Source organism: Bombyx mandarina, chromosome 07, assembly GCF_030267445.1.
Source record: "Bombyx mandarina strain Sakado chromosome 07, ASM3026744v2".
Taxonomy (NCBI): domain Eukaryota; kingdom Metazoa; phylum Arthropoda; class Insecta; order Lepidoptera; family Bombycidae; genus Bombyx; species Bombyx mandarina.
In genome coordinates this window covers 10,092,243-10,108,620 of record NC_143214.1, presented here as the reverse complement: position 1 = coordinate 10,108,620, position 16,378 = coordinate 10,092,243, and the positions used below count along the sequence as shown (strand labels likewise).

The window sequence follows — 16,378 nt, the reverse complement described above, 5'->3', positions numbered from 1 at the left end:
TTTCCTTAGTAATTTAATTACGGTTTCATATTACGTACTATAGTCATCCTCATTACGTTAAACACATCAGTGTTATTATCGCACATGCTACGAAATTACGCTCTATAACTGTGGTAATTTATTTCAGGACCTTATACATCGATGAGTTTTGTTTGGAAGCTCTTCGAGTCAGTGAAACATGCACATCGATGTATGAACAGTAAAGCGATAGTCTCTGGTTGACGTGAAAACGGTTTGTTTAGGTGGCGCTTTCAAGATTTTAGTAAGGCTTTAGCTTTTGTGCCGGGCACATGGGCGGTACGTTGAGACGAGCTTTTCGTTCAAACTTTCGATGTACGTGATTTAAAATAGATAATTTGTGAGGAAATTTAATGTTCGCTGTTTTTGTGTGAATGAACCTGTGGTTTAGAGTTTGTTTTTGTAAAAAACTACTTTTCCTGTGAAGTAATGGACCTAAGTCAAGTTTTTTATTTGGGGACACCGCTAAGAGGTCTCCTAGGTAAATAGTTCGGGAATTGTTTTTTTATTAGTTTTTAAGAGTTAAGTACCTAAATATATTTGCAATAATTAACCTTAAATTAATGAATGAATTACCCGGTACAAATTGTTGAGTTATTGTTTTATTGATATGGGCCGCCGCCGGAACTCTAAAGTGAATAGGAACCGGACCTGAAAGGCTAACCAAAGCAAATCCAGTGACTTTTCAGGTATCTTTATTGACAAATTAAAATTTTATATAAAAAAACCCATCAGAACTCACATTACAGGATTACCTTCAGGATTATCTGTAATGTGAGTTTTGATGGGTTTTTTTTTTCAATTTTTTATCTGTGTGTCGTTATGATTCAAACGTATGGTATGAATATATCACTATCGATAAATTTAGGGCAATCTACAACATAGTACACAGTGCAAAACTTCTTTTTTTGAAAAGCCATAGATACACCATAGTACACAGGGCAAAACTTCTTTTTTTGAAAAGCCATAGATACTCCATAGTACACAGGGCAAAACTTATTTTATTGAAAAGCCATAGGGTATCTTCTATTACTGTTGAAACTCTTTTTATTTATTTATTTCTAGTTATTATTTTATATTAATCAATGACAGATTATTTAGTAGCATTTTTTAATATAATACGGTTATTAAAATTGTACACATATTTGATGAAATTTTATGCTTTCTGCGTACACAGTAATGGAGATTTTAGCTTAATTGCAATTACTTGGGAGTTCGAAAAATTCTTGGAACATCCTTACGATATATATTTCTTTAACTACTAAGGCGGATGGACGAGCTCACGGCCCATCAGGCGTAAAGTGGTCACCGTTGCCCATAGACATCGACCACGTCAATCTCGAGATATTTTGGACCCACAAGACGGCCAGTACAAATATGATGGTTTTTTAATTATTTTAAATTTAAAGTACGTGTATTAAGAAAATCAAATCGATATGGTTGACTAAGATCATACGGATTAGCTTATACTGTTTACGTCTTGATTGATTGATTGAAAATTCTTTATTGAACAAAAGTATTGTATAAAGGCGAACTTAACGCCATTAACGAATTATAGTAAATACGAGTCAAAATAAACACTAGGTTATAAACATATAATAAACACGTCGTATTATTCGAATCTTGATTTTAGACAACCATTTCAGTTAAGCATGTTAAAGAAATCTAATCGGAAAATAGTAACATAGTTAATATCTTTAAAACAGTAAAATTGACTACAAATCAATTGAATTATCAAATATTCATCATGCAGAAACATAATGTAATCAGTTTTCAATATCGAGTCGTAGCATGAATGCAAACAAATTTTTCTAATTAAATTTTCACGAACTCGTAATTTTGCGTGACATTATGAACAGGGGGAATAGAGTTAATATTTTTTACAAACATACACCGGAGCGTGCATGTATAAAAAAATGGTTGAGAGTTTTTTTTGTTTTTAACGGTATGCCATATATTATTATTATTATTATTATTGGTATGTAGATTTGATCGAAAACAACTGAACAATGATATTTTTACCTCGAAAGTACATTCATCAAATCAAGAAGAATCAAGAATCAAGATCAATAAATTAATTTGTATCACAAAGTGTATTAAGTAACACTAGATGATAACCGTTTTTTTTTATGATATTTTTTTATTTTTTTTATTGCTTAGATGTGTGGACGAGCTCACAGCCCACCTGGTGTTAAGTGGTTACTGGAGCCCATAGACATCTACAGCGTAAATGGGCCACACACCTTGAGATATAAGTTCTAAGATCTCAGTATAGTTACAACGGCTGCCCCACCCTTCAAACCGAAACGCATTATTGCTTCACGGCAGAAATAGGCGGGGCGGTGGTACCTACCCGTGCGGACTCACAAGAGGTCCTACCACCAGTAATTACGCAAATTATAATTTTGCGGGTTTTGATTTTTATTACACGATGTTATTCCTTCACCGTGGAAGTCAATCGTGAACATTTTGTTAAGTACGTATCTTAATAGAAAAATTAACGCCATCTTGTTGTGTCTTTAAAGCGGTTAGTTGCCCTCAATTAAGAAAAATAGTATTATTATTCGCCAATAGATGTCGGGAAGAGTTGATTATTGAAAACACGAATAAAACAACATTTCCTGAAAATAAATCGTAACTAGATCGATTTATCGCCCCCGAAATCCCTTGTATACTAAATTTTATGAAAATCGTTGGAGCCGTTTCCGAGATTCAGATTATATATATATATACAAGAATTGCTCGTTTAAAGGTATAAAATTTAAACAAACAGATGATTCTTTAGTTTAAAATAAACATTATTTTCCAACATCCCTCAAAAATGTTTCTACTTGTTTTTCTAAGGAAAGGTCGCATAAGAAAATTACCTAAACCAATTTATTTGGGATGACGAATGGACATCGTCTCAGACCTTAAACAACACCTCTTAACAAGGGAAAGGTGATGGATAGGCCTTTGATGCAATTTGACTTTCTGAATGACACGTTTCCTTCAAGGAAATTCAAGGAAAATTTTCCTGCTTTTATTTTGTATATATTTTTGAAGAAACACTTCCTTTTGCTATCAAGGACGACTCCTTTGTTAGGATTCTGTTCGCACGGATACTTTTAATCTTTAAAGTTCACGAGTGGAAATTATAAATAAACTAGATGTCCCGCAGTAGTCGAAATTCGACTATAATTAATTAGAATGGTAAGTTTGTGCACTATTATGATTGTATTTTATACTTCTATAATCACAAATTTCGCCAAGGCTACATTATAAAAAAATATTAATAAAAAATTTTTAATCTATTCTCAATTTGACCATAGACGACAAGAACAAAAGTTTGACAATAAATAGTATGCATGCGTGTGTGCGTCAAATACATGGTATGTAGTGTGTGTAATGTTTTCTTTATTGATTTAATGTATCTTTTATGTATTATTTTAAAAAAATATTAGCATTGTGCACTTCTTCTCTATATTCTCTATAAGTGTGGAAAATTTCATACTCCTCCGTCCGCGCAATTTTCGTAAAAAGGGATACAAAGTTTTTGCTCCACGTATTAATATATAGATTGTTAATTAGTTAAGTGTACAGTCATTTTGACATGTCTTGTGACCGTGGACATCAAAACGCTCGAGATAACACGAATCATGAGTAACCCACCTTTTAGACTATGATTGGTTGTTTAGTTGTAAAAAAGTACTAAATTATTATTTTATATGACACTAGCGACCCGCCCTCGCTTCGCTTCGGAAACATTAAAACACATATGAAACCAAAAAAAAAAAAATAAAAAAAAATTAAAAAAGTAGCCTATGTTCATCAGGGACAATGTCGGCTTCTAATGGAAAAAGAATTTTTCAAATCGGTCCAGTAGTTTCGGAGCCTATTCGAGACAAACAAACAAACAAATCGTTCCTCTTTATAATATTAGTATAGATTGAAATACCACTAGCACCACTCTACTATTAGCTATGATTATACTAAGTCTATGTTACGTCTAATAAATGTCAGTCTAAAGTCAATCTTTACCGCGTTTTATTAGGTTATGGGCCCAGTGCAAAAGTTTTTGAAATAATTTTTATATTAAATTCATATCGTGTCTCAGAAAGTAAGTTATAATGTCGTCAGGTGGCTATTTAATAAATGTGCCGAAGTTAAAGGGACGTGAAAACTATGACGACTGGACGTTTGCGGCAAAAAAAAATCTCATTCGTTTTATTACAAAGACTGATCAGGTGGGCTGATTTCGTAGAGGTTATATAGTAAAGTATGTCTTTGAAAACGACAGGAGGCAGTGGGCAGCGGCTTGGCTCTGCTCCTGACATTGCTGAAGTCCATCGGCGACGGTAACCACTTACCATCAGGTGGGCCGTACGCTCGTCTGCCTACAAAGGCAATAAAAAAAAGGCGCGAACTGGACTACAGACGAAATAAATTGAAAAATAGACCGCCTTCCAGTATTTTTTACAACTTCGTAGGTGGGGTTCTTACGTGTGTAGCTTCTGTTTGCGCACGTTTAAGAACAAGATAGGCTACCATAGCCATATTAGAGCGCATTTTAAAGACGTCATGGCCTAAAGGATAAGACGTCCGGTGCATTCGTATATAGCGATGCAACGGTGTTCGAATCCCGAAGACAGATACCAATTTTTCTAATGAAATACGTACTTAACAATTGTTCACGATTGACTTCCACGGTGAAGGAATAGCATCGTGTAATAAAAATCAAACCCGCAAAATTATAATTTACGTAATTACTAGTCGTAGGACCTCTTGTGAGTCCGCAAGAATAGGTACCACCGCCTCGCCTATTTCTGCCGTGAAGCAGTAATGCGTTTCGGTTTGTAGGGTGGGGCAGCCGTTGTAACTATACTGAGATCTTAGAACTTATATCTGAAAGTGTGTGGCGCATTTACGTTGTAGATGTCTATGGGTTCCAGTAACCACTTAACACCAAGTGGGCTGTGAGCTCGTCCACACATCTAGGCAATAAAAATAAAAAAAAACATGAGAGGCGCCGACATTAGCTTTTAAGTTATTGAACTGAAAATGTTGGTCAGAACCATGATGATAGTAAAGTATACTTTATTTGGCAAATAGTAAGAGATACGTTAGATGAGTGGGAAGGTGAGGTCGGCAGAAGCAGTTTCAGAAGCCCGAGGTCGTTAGAGCTTTTGTTTTAATTAAAACTCGGTAGCGCAGTAGTTAGTGTTCCTATGAATTTTGTAATAAAAATACTAAGTTATAAAACGTATAGGTACATTTCCAATACTTGGTAGGCAGCGGCTTGGCTCTGCCCCTGGCATTGCTGAAGTCCATGGGCGACGGTAACCACTCACCATTAAGTGGGCCGTATGTTTGTCTGTCTACAAAGGCAATAAAAAAAAAACGTGGTACATTTACCAACCTTGACTAATATTGATTAAACTCAAGATAGGGGAATAGCCGGAAATTTCGTGGTAAGCGTAATCTTTTGGATTTTCGGCGGATAGATGGATAGTCTGTATTTAATAGACCGGAAATTCATACCCTCGTAAACCCTAAATCACTGAGCTTAGTTTGGTATAATAATGTGGGGCCAAATATCAGAAATCAGGTAATGCGCCAACTCTGGGCTTAACATACTTATATCCACTTATATCCATAATGATAATCAGTAAAGCAGATTTTTCCATTATAACTCAATTACCAAAACAATCTTAGAGGCCAATATGTATATTGAGGATTGTTTTATTTTGCTTGAGCTCCTAAAAGCGTTCGAAACGATCTCCAAATTGAAAGCCGTATTTACCTAATTTAAATTTTATTTCAGTCCCCAGAATTTGTTACATAATAACTGTTCTTTTATTCGTATTGCTGCAGACGTCAGATGTAAGATGAACATTTACAACAGCTAAATCTTTAGCCTAAATCCACTCTATTATTGGGAATTTGGATGAAAGCGCTATGACATATCCTTCTTCAAACGAGGCTTGTGGAGAGTACTTAACGGTAGGCACTGGCTTGGCTCTGCCCCCGGCATTGCTGAAGTCTATGGGCGACGGTAACCACTCACCATCAGGTGGGCCGTATGCTCGTCTGCTTACAAGGGCAATAAAAATATATAATTTTGGGGCAACGGAGTCTAGTCTTCATTTCTGCATATTTGGTTATTACCGCCCTTTCGATCTTCGCAGCGTTAGGTACAGCTTCATTTATGTCGCTCACGTATTCCACAGATATAGTGCAGCTAATGGATCGTGAGATTGCCTCTTTACCTCCGTATTGAAGCGATTTTAGTATTGTGTTACAATGTATAAGGTGTGCTGCCGAACATAAAAGCAAATCATAAAAATTGAAACAAAACAATTAATGAAGAATAAGTATGTATTATGAAATAATGGTAGCAGTATTCGTGTACGTTGATAATTAAATAGCTACCATAGCTAACTGTTTAAGTGAAAAACTTTAATTATTCTATTGTTATTGTTTTTCTAGCTGTGATGTGGCTTACTGATAACGACACAGTATGAATGTTATGGCTTTAGTCCGTGCAAGGACTTATTTATTTCCAACCAATTTGTAAGGTTGGTAATATACTAAATATGATAAAATATTTAATCAAACCCGTTAAATTATAATTTGCGTAATTACTGGTGGTAGGACGTCTTTAGTGCGGACAGGTAGGTACCACCACCCGTTTTTTTTAACGCTGGGAAATCCAGGTCTCCTCCTCTTCTTCCAATTCTACCGACTAAACCCCATCGAGCCCCACCACTCCGACTCCACGAAACCCACGGTACCGCACAGTGCGCGCCGAAGACTCGTCGTCGCCGGTACCCGTCCTGATAATAGGACGGGATTCCATCCCCTGGAAAATCCCGCAGGACGTCGTCTCGGAGACACACCGTAGGTACCACCACCCTGCCTATTTCTACCGTGAAGCAGTAATGCGTTTCGGTTTGAAGGGTAGGGCAGCCGTTGCACTGTTAAAACTTAGAACTTATGTCTCGAGGTAGGTGGTGGCATTACGTCGTAGGTGTCTATAGGCTCCGGTTACCACTTAATACTAGATTGGCCGTGAGCTCGCTCACCCACCTAAGCAGTAAATAAAAAAAACAATTTCATTCTCGCCTGTCTTTAACAAAGATATTTTCATTCAAAAATAATAATTTGTATCGAAATCCAAATAAACTGTCTATAATTGGCAATGCCACAAAATATTTATGCTTGGGCTAAAATGGGCCTCGGCTTCCGAGGCCAATCTCTTCTCATGTCGTCGGTCTTCGTCTGCCAGTTGTTGGCTTGGAGCTCACACGTAGGATTGCAACTTTAGTAATTGAATTTCTTGTGCGATAAAAAGTTGATAACATGTGGCATGAAGAACAACTCTAATTAAAACTGCGGTTTCAGACTGACTTCGCCCTCGGCAACTGTATCGTGGAGATAATAAGAAAGTTTGTTTAGCTTGTTTATGAACTTCTTTATTGGGAGGCTCTTAAAAAGCTTCATGATACGTTTGGGGTGTGAATACGATTGATGGGGATTTATTTGTTGCTAAGAAATTCTTTTTTACGACTAGTTGAGATAATTGATAATTACCAGAGTTTTCATTCATTAGTTCAAAGAAGAAACTTACTTTCCTAACACACCACACCGTTGTGTTCATTTGTAAATTATTTCAATATACAAACAAACTTATGTTACAGTTTTACAAAAGTGCAATATATTAATAATTTTATCTGAATTTTTGTACATTGAATCAATATCCGTATTGGCCTAGTATGGTTCTGTGTTTCTTGACCAATACTAATTGTTATAATTATTTATATAAAATTATTTAAGACGGATGACAATAATTTTTGGAGGAAACTACAAAGGGCTTAATGTTGTAATTGTAATTTTAAATCCTAAAAAGCATTCTAGATAGATAACCAAACCGTTCTATGTCCATTCCTTCTGACGGAAACTAGCCGTCATTACAACATGCTCGTAATTGAGTTTTGCACTTGCATTCTATTGAAAATTTGATTCTTTATCTCAAGTGTGGAGTTTCGAAATTCACTTTGTGATTTCTACTTGCTCAAATAACCCCGTAAACGCTTATTATTCGTGATTTGATTGACCTTTTGCCAAAAAAAATTAGTCAATATTATCAAGAATCACATGTTCTCACTGTGAAACATCCAGAATACGAACCATCATAATGTCATTTAAAACACATATACCAAAATTAATAACTTTATGAAACAATTTAGAAACTATCTGAACTTTGTTTTTATTAAAATATAGTGTGCTCCGTTTATAGCTACGGAGAGTCAGTGACTTTTGGGCAGCATTCTGCGCTGATGGCGCCGCTCTAGAATTATGAGAGTTCGTTAGTAAAGTCGGACTGGAAGCTACGAAGAATAGCGCTACATTTTCTACTCTTTTGTTGTTAGGAGATTGTAGAGATCCACGTCCAAAATTGTCGTAGACCAATTAAAAAAATGACTTCACTAATCCACGAAGGAGAAAATATGTTGCGCCGATTCCAGGTGACTAGGAAAAGGGCAGGAGAATGATGATGACGACACAAGATATTTATCTCAAATGGTTAAAGTCATCCAGCAAATTAACATTGTGATTCAAAATAATAGGTGATAGTCCAAAGTCGCATACGAACTGTGATAATAATATATTTTCAACTAAATGTCAAAATCTATATATTAATACGTGAAGCAAAAACTTTGTATCCCTTTTTACGAAAATTGCGCGGACGGAGGAATATGAAATTTTCCACACTTATAGAGAATATAGAGAAGAAGTGCACAATGCTAATATTTTTTTAAAATAATGCATAAAAGATACATTAAATCAATAAAGAAAACATTACACACACTACATACCATGTATTTGACGCACACACGCATGCATACTATTTATTGTCAAACTTTTGTTCTTGACGTCTGTGGTCAAATTGAATAATAGATTAAATATTGTTTGTCTTTATTAATATTTTTTTATAGTGTAGCCTTGGCAAAATTTGTGATTATAGAAATGTGTATTATAGATATGATTATAGATTTGTGAATATAAAATACAATCATAATAGTGTACAAACTTACAGTTCCAATTAATTATAGTCGAATTTCGACTACTGCGGGACCTCTAGTTAAAATAAAAAGATGAAAACGTAAAAGAAAACTGAAATAATATATAATAGAAAAGAATTCACCTCTAATAACACAAGACAGTTCATTATCACGATACTAAGATATTTATAACCAAACGTCAAAATAATATTTTCCCGTCTCAGACGTACTCCTGTTAGGTATACGACGGCTACAAATTCTAGAAATGAAGTCTCAATTTTTCCGTTTCAAATGGATTTCCCAGACATTTTATTATACAGAACTGATGTTGATGTTTTCTCAAAAATTTCTTCACGTATTTTCTGAGTGCTTTTTGTTAATGATTTGTAAACATGTAAATAGTGTAGATAAACGTGAGCTCCATGATATTTAATGAGCATACATCAAACGTAAAAGCCGTCACGTGGCTTGAGAAATAAAGTTTTTTGTAATTTTAATTACCCAAAGTAATAATTCTCAATTTAATTAAAATAATGGTTGTCGTTTAAAAGTCTAAAACCAAACCGAATGGTATGTAAAAAAACGACATTACTATTATTGATTCTAATATTCACTAAACGATAATGCACATAATAGAATCATCATCGTGTAATAAAAATCAAACCCGCAAAATTATAATTTGCGTATTTACTGGTGGCAGGACCTCTTGTGAGTCAGCGCGGGTAGGTACCACCGCCCTGCCTTTTTCTGCCGTGAAGCGGCAATGCATTTCGGTTTGATGGGTGGGGCAGCCGTTGTAACTATACTTGAGAGCTTAGAACTTATATCTCAAGGTTGGTGGCGCATTTACGTTGTAGATGTTTATGGCTCCAGTAGCCACTTAACACCAGGTGGGCTGTGAGCTCGTCCACCCAACAAATGAACAAAAAAAAACTGGCATTTTTCACAGCACGAAATACACTACGGCTTGACTTAGAGCGTTCCATTAAATTTGGTTAAATGGATGCCTACATTAAAATATGTTGGGCTAGAAAAAAAAACATGAAAAAAAATCGAATTTCCCAATCGAAAGCACAAGATAAAAAATTGTAGTCACAACTTTGCTAACATGGACGGACGTGTCGAACTCGGCTGAGAGTTCTACGCGAGAAGATTGGGTATTCTTTTTTTTTGTATTTGTTTGTACAAACAGTTTATGCTACAAATTCACTTTACGACTTTTAGCTTGGGTGTAAAAGTAGAAAGCTATCGTGTTCGCTCCAAAGTTTTTGGATTCCAATTTCTCATGGAAGAATGTGTCTTGCAACAAACTACTATGTTGGTTCGTGAACTGTGTGGAGTTTTTAGTTAATAAATTTTTTAAACACATTTTGCAAGCAATACGAATAATCGACCTAATTAAAATACAAAAATTGTTTTAATAATAAAAATAAAGCAAAATAAAAGTGCGATAGACGCGGGCAGCATAGGATCGAACATTGTCGATACAATGGCCAATGTTTGATCGAACATTGGCCTTGAAGGAGGCCAGTCTGTGGACAGACAAAATAAAAATGTTATGATAATACTCTGCAGCTATCGTTACCTAAAGCTATGAGTAGATGCAGGCCAATACATATTACAGTATCTTTTAGTATTCAATAGGTACTGATATTCATTGGACAAGATGATAACATTAAAATCAAAAGTGAAAAGATGATGAAGTGAAAATTTTAACGCGAAAATATTTGGTGATGTTGATAAGCACAATAAATATCTTTTTGATAGTCGAGATGATGATTTACAAAAATTTTCTCATTGCAACGTAAATCGTGCTCTAGTTTGAAACTTAACATTAATATTTCAATTAAACCTGACACCAGGTCTGAAGTTGTTTAGCAATATATGCTACTACTACTACTACTACTATGCGTCCCTGTTCTCGTCATCTGGGGTCGGGTCTCCTCACTCTACGGCGCCAGGCTGATCTGTCCTGGGTTGTCGGTTTTGGCAATTGGGCTTTCTTAAGGTCTCTTTCGATGTTTGACCACCAGATCGATGGCGGGCGGCCTCTACCTTTCTTTTGTTCTGGCAAGCCCAATGCGACCTTCACCACATGATCTTCGTCCCGTCTCATGATATGGCCATACCATCTAAGGCAATTTTTCGTCATTTTGTCTGTGATTGATGTGACTTTTGTTGTTCAGCAATCTATGCGGTGAAAAAATTGCAGAGATGGTCATAAATGATGATATTAAAACCAATAGCAAATCTCAGATGAGAATATCCTCCTAGGAACACACTCCTTACCTTACTAATATAACTAATACCCAACGAAAGTAGATTCAACAAAATATAAGTTTTACCAAAAACACTCTTGGTAAAAGAACTCGATCAAGGGTCCAAAGATCTCTCTACTTTAGTTGATTTTCAGACTAGCTCGATGAAGCCCTAATTACCACTATTACAGCTTAATAAGGCGGGATTAAAGCCTACAATTAGACGCCTACGACTTGCGAAACCACAAATAATACTTTGTGTAATTTTTTTTCTATATTTCATACTTTTTTAGGCTGGAAAAAAAAATTGCTATACTGAGAGAATGATTGATCGATCTGATGCTGGTGTGCACATTGTTACGCAGGTGCTGGTAGAAAATCAGCGCCACAGCGCCAAACCTCGATATTTTTCTTTGAATTTTTGTAATTTATGCTTGGAATATTTTTTATTATTATTATTATGTTTTTTTTTGCCATAGCATGAAATTAATTATCACCATAACCTATTAACGTCAAAATGATACAGCCTGCCACAGCTTAGAAGTCGATGAATTTTTTATCGAAACAACGGTAGGCAGCGGCTTGGCTCTGCTCCTGGCATTGCTGACGTCGATGAGCGACGGTAACCACTTACCATCAGGCGGGCCGTATGGTCGTCTGCCTATACGGCCTAAAAAAATTTAAAGATTCGATAATTATTATTGTCTCATCAATTTCTAAGACTGCGAACATTAAGTTCCTTGTGATCGCTACGAAAAGCTATCTTTGTATCGATATAATTTAAATATGATGAATTCAAATCAATGTATATGTGACGTGAGCAATCATTCAGAGATGAAAATGTTATTGTTTTTTTTTGTTACATTTTTTAACCAATGAATCAGCAAAATGTAAATGTAAAAAAAGGTAAAAAAAATATGAAAAAACAGTAAATTTATCAACACTATCCCGAACATTTTCTATGCACCGGTATATCGAGTTGGCATGTGATAAATATCTTCGTGTGAGATTGGATTTCCGCAAAGTGTCGCAATAGATTAGATTGTCTTCCGGCATAGCGTCGATGCGACTCTATCATGCGATTGTATCGAGAGGAAAGTTTAATTGTTTATATAGTATTCTTCAAAAAACCATTTCTTATATATCGACGAATTTTGTTCTAATGTTTGGTCGAATTGATAATTTGTAGTCATTGCGATTACTATTGAGTTAATTTCAAATTAATACGATAACAGAATTTCAATCAGAAAATTTAAAGCCCTGACGTCAGTTAGCATTCCACAATTACTGTCGGTAGAAACAATTAAAAAAACAAGCTTTTCTTATTGAGGCACTACTATAGAATTTTCCTTGTCCACAACATATGCCGGAAATGTATTTAGGAAGCAACAACAACTACACCTGCCTATTTCTGCCGTGAAGCAATAATGCGTTTCGGTTTGAAGGGTGGGGCAGCTGTTGTAACTCTACTGAGACCTTACACTTATATCTCAAGGTGGGCGGCGCATTTACGTTGTAGATGTCTGTGGGCTCCAGTAACAACTTAAACCAGGTGGGCTGTGAGCTCGCCCACCCATCTAAGCAATAAAAAAAACACCAATAACATACGGATTATCTTTAAAATGCACAGAATCTGATCGAGAATTATACTCTGATCCCGTGCTGTAGTCGGAGATTACTAACCAGTGGACTAAATTAATATTAATATTCGATTTTAGTATTGAATTAATCCCAAACAAAAGGTTTCTTGGATTAGAGAGAAAAGATAGTCAGCAAAAGGTTCAGCAAGTCGACAAGTTTTTAAGTTCCCAAATTTATTCCGAAATTCACAATCAGCCCTTACTCGGGACAGAATCTTTACGATGGTGTCAAATCCTTTGATAAAAACCTCACGATAAACTTAGTTTCTTGAAGAAATTCGAACAGAAATATTTTCTAACAATCTTCCCGTGATTTTTCGTAGAAATGGAACGCGAAAGTTATTCTTTGTCACTTGATTGATACATTATTGTCCAGCGGGTTTAGCTCGAAAGTTTCTGGCTTCAAGAAAAACATTTTGATGTTAAGATAGATTAATCACTCTTATGGTCTTTTGATCTTATAAGACGGCCACATTTTTCGTTGTCTTCAAGGTAGACTAATGTGTAGCCTGAAGGAGTATTTAACCAAGGTTCAATTGCCTTAAAACTGTTCTCTTCAGAAGCTGGTCATCGTCAATCCATCCATTGCAATGAAAATTTAATACTAAGTGCCTTAAGATATTCATTATAATGTGAAGCAGTTCTAAGACTATGACTGCGTTTATAAGACTAAGTTTTTCCTACAAAGTATGGTTAACAGCTCCATATAAACATTTTGATAAAATTTTCAGTTCATTTTAACATAAAAAACTGAATGAGCCTTGTAATAAATTTTAAAGTTTACAGTTTTTTTTTATTTTCTTCCCTCCACCATATATGCTGTGATGGGGTTATTATAGTACTAGCGGCCCGCTCCGGCTTTTAGTAAATAATAATGTGTTTCTACAAAGCCATAGTACATTATTTTATTCTGTCATCAATATTGTACACGACCCGGTCTGTATGGCTGTTTCCGAGTCGTGTAATAATGTTTTCTGCTGTCTGTTTGTGCGCTGGTAGAAGACGGCTGTTTCTTTCGATGGGTTTCGGCTTCTGGGGGGTTCACAGGTAACTGTCTGGTTCACTGGTAGCTGATTCACTGGTGGTTTTCTGATAACTGTACTATTGGAGAACTGCTGGTAACTGTTTCTGTCTTGCTGATGTTTCTTTGCCCGAGAGCTTCTGAGAACTGTTTCTGTCTTGATGATCTGCTGAGAACTGTCTGTTTCTATGATGTTTCTATGTCGAAGATCCACTGAGAACTGTTTCTGTCTTGATGATCTGCTGAGAACTGTTTCTATCTTGCTGATGGTTCTTTGTCGAAGATTCACTGGGAACTGTTTTTTGCCTATAAATGGCCATCCTTTTATATTTATTTCAGTACCCCATCTCGCGATGCGCTATCGACGCGCCACTTTCGGGGGTCCCTTGATCTGTATGTTACCGTAGTGAAAGCGCTCCACAAATCGTTCCTATTGGTCTATTTACATTCTCTGATCTGATACACTAACATATTGACTATAAAATAACTTAAGATTATACATTTATGTTACGTAATTACTTATGAACTATATTAATTCTATTTGTTTGATAAAACTATTTAAAACCCTATTTCGTCCTGCACATTACTCCCGCCGTGCGAGTCCGTCGCATTATTTCTCGGTGCAGGATGGTCTTCTTCGATGGGCAGGATCAGTAGTTTTCGTACTGGTCTCCGTAGAACTCCACCCTTGGTTCTGATGTCTACAGTGCGCCCCACGTTGTCGGGACCTGGATATGTCGCTATCACTTTTCCCTCGCATGTGTGTATTTCGTGACTGGCACTTCCACTTTTCATGGCGACGCCTCGGCCATGAGGCTCCCGCCGGTGCTGCAGCTGCTATATTTACTTCACCCGTCGGTTCTGTAGTTTCTGACGCTGATTCCGTCGGCCAGGAGTCCTCTCGTTGGTGTAGGAATTCTGTCCCTCTGAACCATCTATGTTCATTTTGGTATGGCATTGGGACGTTTCGGGTCACGTCGTCGGCTAAGTTGTGCTTCGTGGGAAACCATCGCCTCCCGTTTATTGTTGAACTGTCCTCTATAGCTGTCAGGCGTTGGGTAACGTACGGTTTGTACGAGCGTGATCCCGTTCTTGTCCATCTCAACACTATCTTACTGTCGGTCCAGAAGGTCTTCGAGGTCGGCTTTCTTTCGTGTTTTCGACGAAAGTCTGTAGTTATGTGCACTGCAACTTTTAAACCTTTAAAACTGTCTAAGAAGTCGTCTTCGTAGTGTCTGTTCTGTACTGCGACTGCCGCCTCCGGGTGCGTGGCTTCTTGTTTCTGGGCGGTCAAGTTCTTTACATATATTGCTGTGGAAGGAGAACTTGACGCACTGAAGATCAACGAGGTCATTCTGTTTTCTTCTGGAGGCTTGTCATCTCGCTGATCTTTGCACCAGAGATAGCGGAGCGCGTCTCTGTCTTCAGGTCTCAATTTCACTTGTATCTCTTTGATGTCTGCTGTTACTGCTATATTATGCTGTCTAAATCGCATTATCACTCCTGGTAGTGATTGGAGTAGGTCCGGTCCCTTAAGCAGCATATCATTTAAAGCTACCCCTCTTGTTCTGGCGGCGGCGTCGTGGACGACTCGGAGTTTTTCCGGCTTCAGGGGGTTCACGACGGCGAAGTGAGGTAGATACCACGTTTTGTTCTCTGTTTTTGTTTTTGGAGCGGGCTCGGCGTAGCCTTTCGCTACGAGTGCTTCCATCTGTTCTGTGTATTTTTGTTTTAGTTCCGGATTACGATCAAGTTTGTTTTCTATATTTATCAGTCGTTTTAACGAGTTATTGTAGTTGTCTGGTAGACTGACATTATCTGTTTTCCAGAGCAGAGCAGTTTCGTATCTTCCATCTGTTGTGTGGACTGTATTGCTGTTGAGGATGCGAAGCGCCTGTTCCTCTGGGTCTGTTTTTGGTCTTCTTGGTGTGATGCATAGCGCATCCATAGCGAAATACTGTTTTACTAGATTTTCTATTTCATCATCTTCCTGGGTTTCGCTAGCATGATTTATGTAGTTTATGTGGTGGCCTAGGGTACGAGTGCGACCTCCATGCAGTACCCAGCCTAGAGGTGTCAGTGACGCTATTGGCTGATTCCTGTTGCCTCGTCTAACTTTTGAAGCTAGTAACATGTGCCAGTTGTCTTGGCCAATCAGGATTCCAGGTTTCGCGTTCTCGTACGTGATGATGTCACTGATGTCTCGTAGGTGCGAATACTCATCTATCTGTTCCTTTGGTATTGTTTGTGTTGTTACTTGTAGGTCGTTAACTGTTCTCGCTTGTATTATTTCTTTTCGACTGTTGAGGCCTCTGAGCGTGAGGTTGACTCTTCTTGACCTTGTTTCCGTTGATTTTATGTTGTTAATCGCCTGTATGTGTAACGGATCGATTGATC

At 36.9% G+C, this 16,378-nt stretch overlaps 1 protein-coding gene across 2 annotated transcripts in view; it reads left to right on the top strand.

The window, feature by feature from the left end:
• The first annotated feature begins 257 nt into the window (after positions 1-257).
• LOC114239398 (zwei Ig domain protein zig-8) overlaps positions 258-16,378 on the top strand; it is an 89,837-nt gene continuing 73,716 nt past the window's right edge. The window contains exon 1 of one of the 2 annotated variants that reach the window (XM_028169567.2): positions 258-499. The gene's annotated coding sequence lies outside the window, so the exon portion shown is untranslated. Of the gene's footprint in view, positions 500-606; positions 708-16,378 lie in introns of those variants that run through there. The other variant, XM_089728748.1, reaches the window with a different exon arrangement.